The sequence below is a fragment of the Cupressus sempervirens genome, chromosome 6 (assembly GCF_028749045.1).
Source record: "Cupressus sempervirens isolate cs-2001-9-10 chromosome 6, ASM2874904v1, whole genome shotgun sequence".
NCBI lineage: Eukaryota > Viridiplantae > Streptophyta > Pinopsida > Cupressales > Cupressaceae > Cupressus > Cupressus sempervirens.
Window position 1 is genome coordinate 31,291,635 of NC_143123.1, and position 15,384 is coordinate 31,307,018.

Consider the following 15,384-nt stretch of genomic DNA (forward strand, 5'->3'; position numbering starts at 1 on the left):
ATCAAAGACTTTATTTAATCCATTGCATTAACAACAATGATAAATGGATATACAACCTAATTTGATTGCATTCAATTCCACAAGCTTTTACTCATACAACATCAAGGTAACTAAGTATTTAAAAGGAGACAAAATTCAGAAAGAACTGATATGGGGATAGTTCATAATTTGTATTCATTTCCTTTGAAAATGGTATATCCTTTATAGTAGACTCAAAATGGCCTTCAGAAAGAAACACAGGTCATTCTATATTCATGTATTCTTAGAGAATGTGATAGCAAAATACTTTACAAACTTGCTTTCAAAATTTGGACCAAAAACCAGACTAATAACAATACTTAGAAGAAATAGAATTCGGACCATTCTTTAGCCTTGGAATCTCACTTAAATAATGTGAGATGCAACAAGCTTTGAGCTAAAGAGAGTGACATGTGTCCCCTTAAAAGATACTGACGAATGTTTGTAGTAAAAGACAAAAACAAATAACTGAAAAGCTAACACATCAAACCATCCTGGGTGGGTCCCTTTTTGTTATACTTCTCATTTGTTTTAACAAGAAGATAGGATCTAATTCTCCAATTATTCTTCATCCTCAAAGTAAGTAGCCATGAGGTTTGAAAGTGATGTATCGCCTTCAGTTACTTGTAAATTTACTTCAACCTGGGGATTTTCCATGTCCTCATTATTATCTTCGGGGGTAACTTTTACTTCTACGTTTTCCTCATCATTATCTTCTGACATTTGTTCTAGAAACTGATTTTTCCATTTATTAAAAGTATCATCATCTGGCCAGTCAAAGCTCAGAGCTTCTCTTTGTATCATTATTAAAGAATTTGCATTTTCTTCTAAAACATCAAATTCTTTCCTCATAGCAGTATAAAACAACTGTATTTTTACTAGCTCTTCATTTGTCTTTGCCAAGAACTAGTGGCTAGTTTCACTTATGATGTTTATTATTCTTTCATTTAATAACTCATCCATCTCCCTTTTCCACTTTTCTTTTTCTTTTATTGTATCAACAGATTCTAAAGCACAAGGAAATAGGGTGAATTTTTCAGCAATGTATTGGGAAAAATAGAATGTTAATCTTCTCTGTAAAGAATCTCTTTCATCATCAAAATTCTCTAGCTTATTTAATAAATCAACAATCTTCTCAACTTGATGATAAGGCATTTGGACTACAGATATACATATAATTGTAATATCATTATTTATCTCCCTCCATTTCTGTGCAAGAAGAGTCTGTTTATCCTTATCCCTATTCAACTCATCCATGAGGGCTACAATTCTTGTGAACTGATAAAAAAAAATTTGAACATTGAATTTTATCCCTCAGATATATTACACCTTGCTTTAATTTTTCTTCATATTGATTTCTCAATTCTATCTGCAACTCAAGAAATTTTATTTTTTCTTCTTCAAATTCCTCTACAGTATAGAATTGGGGCCTTTCAGGGGTGTCAGGTATTTCAATAATAGGGGTTGATCCAGATCCAACCAATGGCTTTGAAGGGTATGCAATTGTAGGTGCACTGGATTCTCCCATTTTTCTTTTCCCTAGTATCCTCTCCATTTGAGACATTTTTTTTTCCAATGATTGTATCCGTATACCCCTTTCTTCATATGTCTTCAAAACTTCTTCAAACCTAGCATTGAGTTGGGAAAATTTATCTTCTTCTTGTCCAGATACAACACCACCCAATTTTAACATTTCTGAAGCCATTCCCATTACTTGTTCACTACTTACCTCACCAGCCCTATATACTATCAATGTACCAGTATGTTCTGTAGTGGGAAACTCATGCATCCTGGTACTTTCTCTCTTATCTATGGACCACAAAACAAGGGCTTGGTGGTCATCACTAAATTTGATCCCTCTATGAGCCTGTAAGACTTCTTCAACAGTTGTTAGTTGAAAATCCTTCTACTTCCTTACTGAATAAAAAACAATAGCATTCGCTATATCCCATTCTGGCAGAAGGAGGACTCCTGATTGTCTAACTATTTTCCTTCCAACTTCACAAGTGAGCTGGGCAAAATCATTCAAAAAATTTGATTTTACATCTTCCTTGATAATTGGGTTAGATTTATTTGGTTACTCAGCCTTGATTTTCTCACAAGATTTCTCAAAATTCTTTATATTTAATCTCCATTAAAACTGAGCAAAAGCCCTAGATCTTACAAACTTTTCATCATTAATAAATCTTTCAGAAGCCTGGGCAACAATTGGGTCAATTTCCTTACCTTGGTAATCAGTAATGGTCAGGTCCAAGGAAGGTGTAGGAGGTTCTTCTGGTTCTCCAACATTCAGGTCTGTAGAAGTGACAATCACATCCCCATCTCCTCCCATTTGTCTAAGTTGTTCCTTTAGAGATACCTCATCATCTATTTGGATTGGAGACTGGCTTGGGGAGTATTGTTCTTTTTGAGAAGAAGAAGACCCATGCTCCAATTTTTGTCTTTTTGGAGAGCTGGCTATAGATGGACTTCTTGGCCTTGGCTTCTCATGAGTGGGTACCTGTAGCACACTCTGAACCATGACATAACCTGCCCTTTTCTGTAATGTATATTGGCCAGGAGTTACTACATTTCTACCACTCAATCTTCTTCGTATTTCTGCTGCCTTGTCTGGGTGTGCCTTAATAAATATATCTTTCTTCTCATTCATAGTCTGAATTATTATAGCAAAATTATTCATTAATGCCTGTATTTTATCTCCCCAATATTTCTTATCTTTCAATGGGTCGTACTGGGGGTCAAAAGCATTAATGAATTCTAGGTTTTTACTGAAAACTATCCATTTCTCTTTCCTTAATTCTTGCTCCTGCAATGTGAAAATATTTCTGATTATATCCTTCAAATAGTAAACCCGATGTACCATATGGGAAGCTCTCACCCTTTCTCTTAATAGATCATAGAATCCTTCAGGGTCAATGAATCTGGCATGAGATTCTGCCATGTTATATTTATTCAAAAAAAAATTTAAATGCTTCCACCCCTTTTTAACAAAAACAAAATCATCCACTATAGTAACCATTGGAAAGAAAGAGCCCTTCTTGACCAATTCCCTCTCATCTATAGTACCTATCTGCCACAAGAGCTTGGCTATCCTTATCTTCAAAGGTACATGAAAAGGTAACACATGAGGTTTTCCTAAGAAACCATAAACTCTTATTACTATTGAAACATTGTAGGGAATTATATCCCCCCAGTTGTGACTGACACGTAACCCTTTAGCATGATCCTTGGGTTTGATTAATTCTAATAATGCTTGTGGGATTCTAGGGCTATATCCTCTTAAAAGTAGTCTAAGCTTTGATGCAAAATACCTGCCAAATCTTACATAACTAGCATCAGTGGCCTCTGAAGTCATATCCACACTCCATAATTGCATTGGATTTCTTTCTCCATCCTTTGTGGTTTCTAACTCCATACCTTTGGAGAAGAAAGCATATCCTTTGTATAAACATACATGCATCACCAATGAATACAAACAGAATGGCTTGTTTACTTTCCCCTTTGCTACTCCAACCAGCCCATCGTGAATCTCTTTTGCTAGGAAAGTGGCAAAATCCAGAATGGTACTCATTCCAAATTGAAGGGTTTGAGCAATTATAAGGACCACATAACCTAGAATTTGATCACCCTCATCTATCCCCAAGATCTTGCAAAGAGAAAAATATAGTGCTTGAGCTCTTAGATTGAAATGTCTTCTCAACAATGGCTCTAGAGTACTGGCTGTGATCACAAGCAAGTTTCCAACCCTAGCAGCATGCTCTTGTAGTGGCCCTATTCTCAAGTACACTTGTTGTTCATCATATCTAGCTTGCAAATCATCTAGATCAATGATTTCATGCATAACGTGGTTAGGTTTCAGGTTGAAAACCTCACTGAACAATTCAGGGCAAACCCTAAAAAGGTTGACCCCTAAATGAATTTTTACCCACCCTGTGATAGGATCATACCTCTTTGCCAAGTCCATCAATAAATCACTATCAAAGAAAACACTGGGGACTACTAATTTTCCAATGTCAAATTCCCATACATTGCTCATAGGAGTGTCCCGTTTTCGCTCTGAAAACCATTTCTTAAACAACTCCAAACCTCCCATGGAAACTTGGGCATCCCTTATCCAATAATTTTGTTATAAAATCCCTCTGCCATAACCAATCTAGGGTTTTTTGGAATGAGCTCCCTTCCCTTTGTTATTTCATGCATTGATAAAGGGAATTGTTCGAGAAAATCATCATGCACTAAACGTTTTAGATAATATTTTTGTCCAGTAAACTCTTTTTGGGGCAGCATTCCTAATGAAACTTTGGAAAATTCACAACAGCAGATGCTTCAAATTTTACTCAAAAAGTCACAGAGTACTTACCCGCTAGAAATCGCACTTCTGCACCATATGATGTCTTCTGCAATTTTATTGGAATATTAACCAAGAAATTCCATGCCTTAGCTCTGAAATCTTGAACGCCTTTTTCTTTTTGTACTTTGGTGATTCATTAATGGTGAAATTGTGGGCTCTTTTTATTAATTAAAACCGCACGCACCAGGTCTGAATCACATTTACTCCCAGTAACCGTCGCCTACAATTTGCACTCAAATTTGAATCCCATCTGTAGATTTTATCAGATCGCACAGTCCTGATTTAAAAATAACAAGGCTTTACGGTTTTTTTTTTAAAACGCCACGTGTCATCATTGTGCTTCCCCGCATTACTTAATAACCTACATCTTTATTATGCGAGGATGTGTCAACCATCGATCAAGACAAGATCGACGATCGAAATAATCTATTTCGTATGAATGACCAGCTAGCTGTACTAACCAACAGGAAATTTCCATATTAGCTTATACTATATGACAACACTTCATGCCAGCGGATACCATATCTTTTTCTGAGCAAGCAAGTGTTTGACGTCATCACAGACAGGTGTCATCATTGCGCTTCCCCGCATTACTTAATAGCCTGCATCTTTATTATGCGGGGATGCATCAACCATTGATCAAGACAAGATCAACACTGATACTGCTTCTTATTCATTAAGCAACCAAAAACCTTCTATGCATATCTAGCATCACAAGTCATCAGTCGTTTGTAGTGTAGCATAGTGAAATACAAATAGCTGACCCCACATTGGCACGTGTCCTCATTGCGCTTCCCCGCATTACTTAATAACCTACATCTTTATTATGCAGGGATGTGTCAACCGTTGATCAAGATAGGATCAACGGTGATATGGGTTGGTAAGTAATCTTCATAACTCATCCGATGAATCCACCAATGATATCACGGAGAAAACAAAACGTGTGCAAAAGTATTGACAAATCTGACATATAGGAGCTTTTGTAGCATACTGGATCTCACAAAACATTAGGGGCTATGTGTCATCATCGTGCCTCCTGGTTTATTTAAAAAATCTACAACTCTATAATGCGAGGATGCGCTGACCCTTGATCTATGATAGATCAATGGTGATTGAAAAACACTTCAACTTGGCATCCTTTCAAATGGAATGTCGCAATTAAAGGTACACAAAGGGTTTTCAAAAGGCATTTTGATGTAAATAAAATATTTAAGATAAAAACCTGGCCAGAATATTTGAAGAAAATACCTCTTTTTAAAAATTTGAAAATGAGGGCATCACAAAACAAAGACATAACTGATTTTTCACCCAAGTACAAGAAAAATTTCCTATACTGTGAAAAATCACACCAACAGTAGCTCTTTCTGGGGATGATTGACTACCTGAGTCTATGCAAGAATTCAGAATCTTTGGGAGAGAAGACCACATATTTGGTAAGATGACAACTTCTTCAGAGAGCACAAAGCAACACACAAAAATAAGGAACCAAACTACACAAGGATATTTACAAGGATTTACAGAAAGCACAAAAAGCACAAAACAACAGGAAACGCTAAAACTATTGTTCATTGAAGAAAAATAAGTATTTTTCAAGAAAAATACCTCTTCAAGAACTGTCCATGAACTGGCAATTCAAGAATATTGTCAAATATATCTTTAAGTATATAAGAATCTTCACCCCAAGTATTTTCAATGAGATATCGGCCTAACCAAATAGGATCAAATTTGCCATGTCTTCCTTTATCTTCAATTCTGGCATTCCACATTAAGACTAAATCTCTATTTTCAAATTTTCTGCTTACAGTTCTTTTGTCATAGAGTGTCTTGACTTGTAATTGCAACTTTTGGTTCCTTAAAGATGCTTCTCTTCTGGTTTCAGTCAGTCCTACCAATTCATCCATTCTTTCTTGCATTTCATCTGTAGTATCTTCATCATATAACTGGATGTAATTGTATAGTCCCATCAAGTTATTCTGAGGCATTCTGGCTTGAATCCTATACACTAAATCAAATGGAGCTACACTAATTTCTTTCTTTATAGTTACTCTGTCAGCCTATATTGCCAACTATAATTTGGAATCCTATGCCTTTTTATTATCATCCAAGGTTCTTTTAATGACCTTCAATAGGCTCTTATTTGTGGACTCAGCTTGTCCATTCCCTTGTGGATGACATGGAGCAGATGATGACCTTGTCATTCCATATTTATCTCAAAACTTGATGAACTCCTCAGATCTGAAGCACATAGCATTATCTGTGACAATTCTCTGTGGACATCCAAATCTAGAAATAATATTATTCAACAAGAAATTATTTACCACTTTACTTGTTGCATTTGTTGTGGGGATAGCCTCTACCCATTTTTTAAAGTAGTCAGTGGCAACCAGAATCCAAGAATAGCCAGTGCTAGACTTGGGGAAAATCTCTCCTATGAAGTCCAGACCCCATTGTTGAAAAGGTGCTTGAATCTCAACTGGCTTCAATGGAGTATTTCCTGAGAATTTCAGCTTTCTAGCAAACCTCTGACAAGGATCACATTTCCTAACCATAACTTGAGCATCCTTGAACAGAGAAGGCCACCAGAATCCAGCTCTCATTATCTTATGTGCAGTAGTTTTGGCCATGTAGTGTCCCCCACATAGTCCAACATGCATTTCTTTCAAAACCTCTTTTGCCTTTTCTTTATCAACACACTTCAACAGAATTCCCTCAAAATTTCTCCACCATAGGTTACTTTGGACAATTACATACTTGATGGCTTGCAATTTAGTATTCCTCTTTTCATTTTTAGGCAGATGGGGAGGAGCTTCCATATGCTGCAAATAATATATGACATTGGTGTACCAATCACATTGGTCCATGCCACATAAGTCAGTTCTGAGATCGTCATTTACCAGATTTATTTGATTAGCCTCTAGATTAGTTTCAGCCATGAGTTTGGAAAAACCTTGACCTCTTACTAATTTTGTTATTTGTATATCAATTTTAAATTCCTGGATTCTATTGATCCACCTACACCTCCTACCTAAAACTTCCTGCTGAGAGAATATATCCTTGACTGCAGCACTAGGTACAAAAGCGATAACAGTAGCACCTACCAAGTAGCTTCTGAAAGCTTTTACAGCTTTTACCAAAGCATATGCTTGCTTTTCATTTATTTCATACTTCAATTTAGCAGGCTGTAGTGACTTGCTGAAAAAGGCAATAGGCTGCTCATATCCTTCTTAATTTTTCTGTAATAAGACTGCAGCTACAGTATGGAATGATGCAAAAGAGAAAATATGCATGGCATTTGCATAATCTAGGGTCCTCAATACTGGAGCATTTTTTATTACAGTTTTTATATCTTGGAATGCTTGTGAAGGTTCACCATTCCAATCTATAACAGCTCCTTCCTTGAGCATCTTTGAGATGGGTCTACTGATTTCAGCAAAATTGGTAACAAATCTCCTCAGAAAATTGACCTGGCCAAAAAAGGACTGAATTCCTTTCACATTTTTTGGTTTGGGGACTTTTTCAATAGCTACTACCCTTTTAGGATCTATTTTTACCCCATCCATAGACACTATGTGTCCTAATAATTTTCCTTCTGTGACCCCGAATATGCATTTCTTTGGGTTTAAAGATACTCCATATTCCAAGTCTTTTATAAAGATTTTTTCCAAATGTTTGTAGTTATCTTCAGCCTTATTAGAATATGCTGTGAGATCATCCTGATACACAACCATAAATTTGTCAATATACTCATGAAATGCTACATCCATGGCTCTTTGGAAGGTAGCTCCTGCATTAATCAAGCCAAAAGTCATCCTCACATACACATATGTTCCCCAGGGGGTTGTGAAGGCTATCTTGAACTGCTCACTTTCTTTTACTAGAACTTGATTATATCTAGAAAAACCATCCATCATTGACATCAATTCAGAGCTAGTCACTTGTTGTAACATGGCTTCCATATTAGGTAAGCCATAATTGTCTTTTAGAGATGCAATGTTTAAATTTCTAAAATCAACACAAAGCCTAATATCTCCATTCTTCTTCCTGACAGGAACCAAGTTTGAAACCCAGGTGGAATGCCTGATTGGTTTGATTATCCCACCATCTCTCAGTTTTGTCAGTTCTTCTTGCATTTTTGGGGCAAGGGTAGGATTGATTGGTCTTTGTTTTTGCCTAAAAGGTCTTACATTTTCCTTCAATGGTATGACATGCTGGAAAAGATCCTCTCTGTAAGCCTTAAGGTCATCATATGAAAAAGCAAAAACATGTCTATATTTTCTAAGTAGGTCAATTAATGTTTTCTTGATTTCAACAGGCAGATGTTGGCCAATATAAACCCTTTTAGGAACTTCATCAGTACCCAAGTTTATTTCTTCTAACTCCTGAGGTTTGGGGTCGTTAACTCCTAATTTTACTCTATCTTGGTTATCAAAAATATTTTCCAAGACTACTAACCACTTCGGCATCTTATTTTTTTTCAATTGCATTATTTCTTGACCAAAAATGGTTTCCTTCCCATTTATGGTTTCAATCAATCCACTGCAATCCATCTCCTGACCGTGATACTTGTCTTCATTTAACAAAAAAATTGTAATATCTTTGTCATCTTCAAAAACCTACCAATTTTTAATGTTGTCAGGTATGGAAGGCCTGTTTTGCACCTCAATCTAGGAGATTCCTGCAAAAGATATTTCTTTTGGCTTGATGGCTACATTTTCCAATAGATCAGCCATCTTATTTTGGGTCCTATCTCTCCATGAGATCCCAGACTGCATTCCTATATTGTTTTAATCTCCTATTTTTTGATGAGTAGGTTCCTTTGATCTAAGAGATAATTAGTTGAAAATTCCCTATGACATATAATTTCTTAATTTTATGATGTATGGAAACTTTGAGCCCTAGCAGCAATGCTTCATACTCTGCAATATTATTAGTGCAGGCAAACTTCAAGGTGAATGAATACCTAAAAGTGTTATTCTCAGGGGACACAAAGACTACACCTGCCCCTACACCCTCTTTAGAACTAGCCCCATCAAAAATCATTGTCCATAATTTTGGTGAATTCATGCAACATTCAACTTCATTTTCGATGATAGCAGGTAAATTTTCAACTTCCTGAATAATTAATTCAGCCCTGAAAGCATTAATCCCAGTATCTAGGAAACAAGTGGCATCTTTGTCAATTTCTTCACCTAAGATGTGGTTAACCCTTGGTTCCCTATTTATGCTGATAGCTTTGTCCCCTATATGAAAAGTGGCATTAGTAAGATTACATTGCAGGCTTCCCCCCATGGCAGCACTCCATTTTTTAGAGAGTAACATTCCGTAGTGTGGAGGTATATCTACGACAAGGACAGACATGGTCAATTCTACTTCAAGATATGCAGCTATTTTGAATGGTAGGGCATTTATAGTACCTATGACTGGGACTTCTCTAGCATCCATCCCTCTGCATCTACCTTTCTTGGTATCTACCTTCAATCCTAAGGCTTCCATTACCTTGAAAGGCATTATAGTGTTGGAAGCTCCTGAGTCTATCATGCAATTTTTTAAGGTCTTCCCCTTTATGATTAGACTGAGGAAAAAAGGATCAATATCTTTTATGAATGCCACTGAGGAATCATCTAGAAGCATTTGAGGAATCTAGGATATGATACCACTGTCCTCTATTACTAATGGGGTCTATTGGGACATAGTTTGATCTATAATAACATTATTGTTTTCTATTCCACCCAACCATGACAAAGCCTTATTCTTATGCTCTTCAATTCTAAAAGGTTCAGACAAGGGCACTTTTACAGTAATTTGAGATAACATGGATATCATATCAATAGGTTCAACCACAATAGGTTTTACAATAGTACCTGGAATCAGAGTCTTTTGAGTAGTAGGCACCACATTTTGCTTGGTAACATTCGGTTCTGACTTCTTTGGTTGCACCACTAGTTTTTTTGCTTCACTTATCTGAAATTGAACCTTCTTCTTTGGTTCCCATTTCTTACCCTTGTTCTCCTTGATTTTAGGCACATCTACACTAACTTTCTTGTCTTGATCATTCATCTTATGAGTGATGTCCTTGATGACGATACTAGATGGCCTTCCTGCATCATTATTTATTGCTTTATTTCTCAAATTATAATTACTCTGGACTTCTGAAATCATTTCGGCCATAATTTTGTTAATCTCCTCCTTGGAGGGCATTCTTAAACTTCTGAGACCTACATCTAAAAATGTACTGCATACCTTATCTGTATCATACCCCTCATCATCTGAAAGTAATTGCTGATGATGTAGTTGGTAAGAAATTATTTGGCTAGTAACATCATTTTCAAGCTCTTTTGAATCAGAATCTATCAAACCATCACACATACTCACCATATTGCAGCTTATATCGTCATGGTTTTTCTCTTCTGTTTCTTCGTCAGCTTGCAATCCTTGGGCTTGGGCAAATGACTGAGAAACATCACAATAATCTGCAAAATGAGGTGATTGGCATATAATGCACCATGGTACATCATCATTCATATTTACGGTGTTCTTTTGCAGGGGGTCTGGAGTACCCTTATCCTTCACATTTTGGGTCTGGTTGGGAACTAGTTTACCATCTTTCCACTCAGTGGTATAAGGGTAATTCTGCATCCTAGGCTGCCTATTGAAGTTGTTGTTATTCACAGGGGGTCTTTCAGCAACATTTGGCTTATTGAAACTAGTGGGATTCATCTTCTTGAGCATTTCTAAAACCTGGCCTATAGTAGGTTCTTCGGGCTTTTTTCCTATAGGAGTTTTCTCACCCTCCCTTTTATTATTGTTTTTAGAATTAAAAAGCTTAGGATCATCCCTCCTACCTAGTTTTTTAGATGCCTTTCTATTATTCTCTATATTTACTACAACTCTATAGGCATCTCTCAAAGTTTTAGGATCTTTATCCCTCAATTGATAAGCCATTTTGCTATCAAAAGCATTGAAATAGGTTGTGAGACAAACGTCTTCATTTAACCTCGTGAATTGAAAAAGTTTGTACATACCTTTTTGCAATCTCACATTGAAATAATATGTGGACTCATTTGGATTCTTCTTGATATTGTTGAACTCGTTCAACATGAATCCTGCATTGGTATTGTCCCCATACTGCTATTTGAACAACTTCTCCAGATCACTCCATGAGGTAATACTGTCATCAGGCAACCTCCTGAACCAATCCCTTGCATCCTCTGTTAGTGAATGCACAAACAATTTCATTACCATGTCTTCGTGTTCAACTTCATAATCATTCAACATGTCGATGAAAATCATCAAATGCTCTTCACCAGTAACAACATTATTTCCAAAAAACTTAACCAGTTTATCCCTTAAATCAAAAGATATGGGATGGGGGGCACCAGGAATACCAGAAAATGATATTTGTCTATACTTTTCTAGGTATATAGGTTTCTTCTAGAAACCAGGAACATTTGAGGTACTAGCTATATTAGCTTGACTCAGTGGAGCAGCTTGGGACTATTGTGGTGGGACAAATGGGACTTGGGTGCCAATATTGGAAGATGAGGTAGGAGAAGATTGGGGTATTCCCTGAGTTGAAATTGTGGGAGCACTAACTGGTGCAGTATTTGTAGGTGGGATAGACAAATTGGGCCATGAAGCCAATGTAGAATTAGACTTTATGAATTGGATTTTCTTTCTAGTTTTTGCAGCCTGAGCTTCATTCTCAACCTTCTCAAGCTCTTTTGCAAGATCTTCCTTCTCTTTTCAAGCCTTCTCAAGAGCTAGATCTAACTTCGACATGGAGGGTTGTATAGGTTTTCTTGGTATAGCTTGAGGCTCATTTATTTGGATTCCTATAGCCTTTCCTTTCCCTTTATCTGGAGCTTTTGCAATGGGCTCTACAGGATCAACTTGAACAGGTTTATAGGCTTGAACTTGAGTAATAACTGGTTCTTGCCTTCAATTTAGGTGTTTCTCCTATTCTTGCACTTTAGCTCTCAGATTATCAACATCTCCAAAAACATCCTTATGGAGAGTTGTGGTATTCTCTTCTAATTTTTTATTTTTCTCTTTCAAAGTAGCCATCCTTCTTAGCAGAGCATCTCTTTCTATTATGGCATCTAAGGTGGCTTGCTCCTTCTCCTTTTCAAGACGAATGTGTTTAGCTTCTTCCTCAGCAATCCATTTCTTCAAAAGTTCTATCTCAAAGTGCACTTCTTTAGGATCTGCAGAAGTTGCCTCAGAATCAGCAGGGTCATCCAGATCTGCAAGGTTTGGTTCTACATATGGGGCTACTCTGGGATTAAAAGGATTATCAGATGAACTCCTAAATCCTAGCCTATAATTCATATCTACTACAGGATCTGGTCTTAATGAAGCAATTCCCATAGTAGACACGTCCCTATCTTGAAAAAATCTCTCATCTGGTAATGTGGTACTAAAAAGGCCTCCTAAGAGTCTTGTAGTTTCGGATTCAGAGCTAAGTGAAGAAGATTCTCTTCCTATTACTGGTTGATAATGGGAATTGACGGATGCATTACCTCTGGGTTTCCAAGTGGGATTTGGATCTATCCTTCTTTTATTTTGGTTCTTCCTACCACCTTGGGGTAAATTAGTATACATTGATACATCGGGATTGGCTCTCATGTAAGCTCTTGTTTTTTTTCTCTTGTCAGCCATATTCACCTTTTGGTACAATAAGCACTAGCTTCAAAACCTTGACTGAGTCGCCACCCTATTTTGGGAAAATATATAATGACACTTTTAGCTGACCAAAAGAAAATAATACACAAGTAGGAACAAAAATATATGGCACAGACAGACCAATCATTGATGTCTTAAGACTGCAACTCTTGCTTGTTAGATAAGACACTTGGATAGGCTGGATACGTCAGTGTGTAGCAATGGTACTTGGGCTCTATCTTCTTTAAATTCTCAAAGTTTGACACTAAAAGATTCCCTTATAACCATGGGCAAAACATAGATCACATGACACACATGTACACAGTAGGACCAAAGAAACTGCAGTACTTTTCACAGAGGTGTTGGAGAAGTCCCCAACAGAGTTGCCATTTTGTTGGTGTTTTAAGAAGTGCTAAAACTACTAAGTGACAAAATACTTAATACCAAAATGACAGTACATACACAATCTAAAGACTAGCCTATTCTTATTAACAATTGCATATGTAAGGTATTTGGACCCAACTTCAACAAAACCACAGATGGTTTTCTACTCTTTTGGCTCTGCAAAACCAGGGTGGATGTACCCAGGGATGGTTCAAAATTGAAAAAAATGTATGTGGATTGTTCTTAGTTTCATTCTGATTCTCATTTCAAGATCCTTGAACATATACATAATTCTTACTAACTTGATAAAACACATCCCATAAACAGATATGGCCAAGAATTCTTCTATAGATCTGTAGATGTTTTCAACAACAATGGCTAACTAAAGCTAAAACATTCCATGCAGACAAGTGCTGGCAAACTTTGAAGATCTACAGGGAATAAAAGTAAAATTTGATTTGATGATGCATTTGAAAAACCATTTGTAAGATATTTCTCCTTCATTTGAAATAACTTGATCAGTGCCTAATCCATTGGGGTTCAGAGTCTATAGCAAATTCTTAGATCTAATTTGTTGCCTTACAACAAATTCTATCAGCAATTCTTATCAGAACTTATCATTCAAAAATCCTTTTCAATGCTTAAGGAATCTTATCACATTCATCAAAGCCTTTATTGAATCCATTGAATTAACAACAATGATAAATGGATATACAACCTAATTTGATTGCATTCAATTGCACAAGCTTTTACTCATACAACATCAAGGTAACTAAGTATTTAAAAGGAGACAAAATTCAAAAAGAACTGATATGGGGACAGTTCATAATTTGTATTCATTTCCTTTGAAAATGGTATATCCTTTACAGTAGACTCAAAATGGCCTTCAGAAAGAAACATAGGTCATTCTATATTCATGTATTCTCAGAGAATGTGATAGCAAAATACTTTACAAACTTGCTTTCAAAATTTGGACCAAAAACCAGACTAAGCACAATACTTAGAAGAAATAGAATTCATACCATTCTTTAGCCTTGGAATCTCACTTAAATAATGTGAGATGCAACAAGCTTCAGGCTAAAGAGAGTGACATGTGTCCCCTTAAAAGATACTGATGAATGTCTATAGTAAAAGAAAAAAATAAATAATTGAAAAGCTAACACATCAAACCATCCTAGGTGGGTCCCTTTCTGTTATACTTCTCATTTGTTTTAACAAGAAGATAGGATCTGATTCTCCAATTATTATTCATCTTCAGAGTAAGTAGCCATGAGGTTTGAAAGTGATGTATCGCCTTCAGTTACCTATAAATTTACTTCAACTTGGGGATTTTCCATGTCCTCATTATTATCTTCGGGGGTAACTTTTACTTCTACATTTTCCTCCTCATCATCTTCTGACATTTGTTCTAGAAACTGATTTTCCCATTTATTAAAAGCATCATCATCTGGCCAATAAAATCTCAAAGCTTCTCTTTGTATCATTATTAAAGAATTTGCATTTTCTTCTAAAACATCAAATTCTTTCCTCATAGCAGTATAAAATAACTGTATTTTTACTAGCTCTTCATTTGTCTTTGCCCAGAACCAGTGGCTAGTTTCACTTATGATGTTTATTATTCTTTCATTTAATAACTCATCCATCTCCCTTTTCCACTTTTCTTTTTCTTTTATTGTATCAACAGATTCTAAAGCACAAGGAAATAGGGTGAATTTTTCAGCAATGTATTGGGAAAAATAGAGTGTTAATCTTCTCTGTAAAGAATCTCTTTCATCATCAAAATTCTCTAGCTTATTTAATAAATCAAAAATCTTCTCAACTTGATGATTAGGCATTTGGACTGTAGATATACATATGATTTTAATGTCATTATTTCTCTCCCTCCATTTCTGTGCAAGAAGAGTCAGTTTATCCTTATCCCTGTTCAACTCATCCATGAGGGCTGCAATTCTTGTCAACTGATCAAAAAA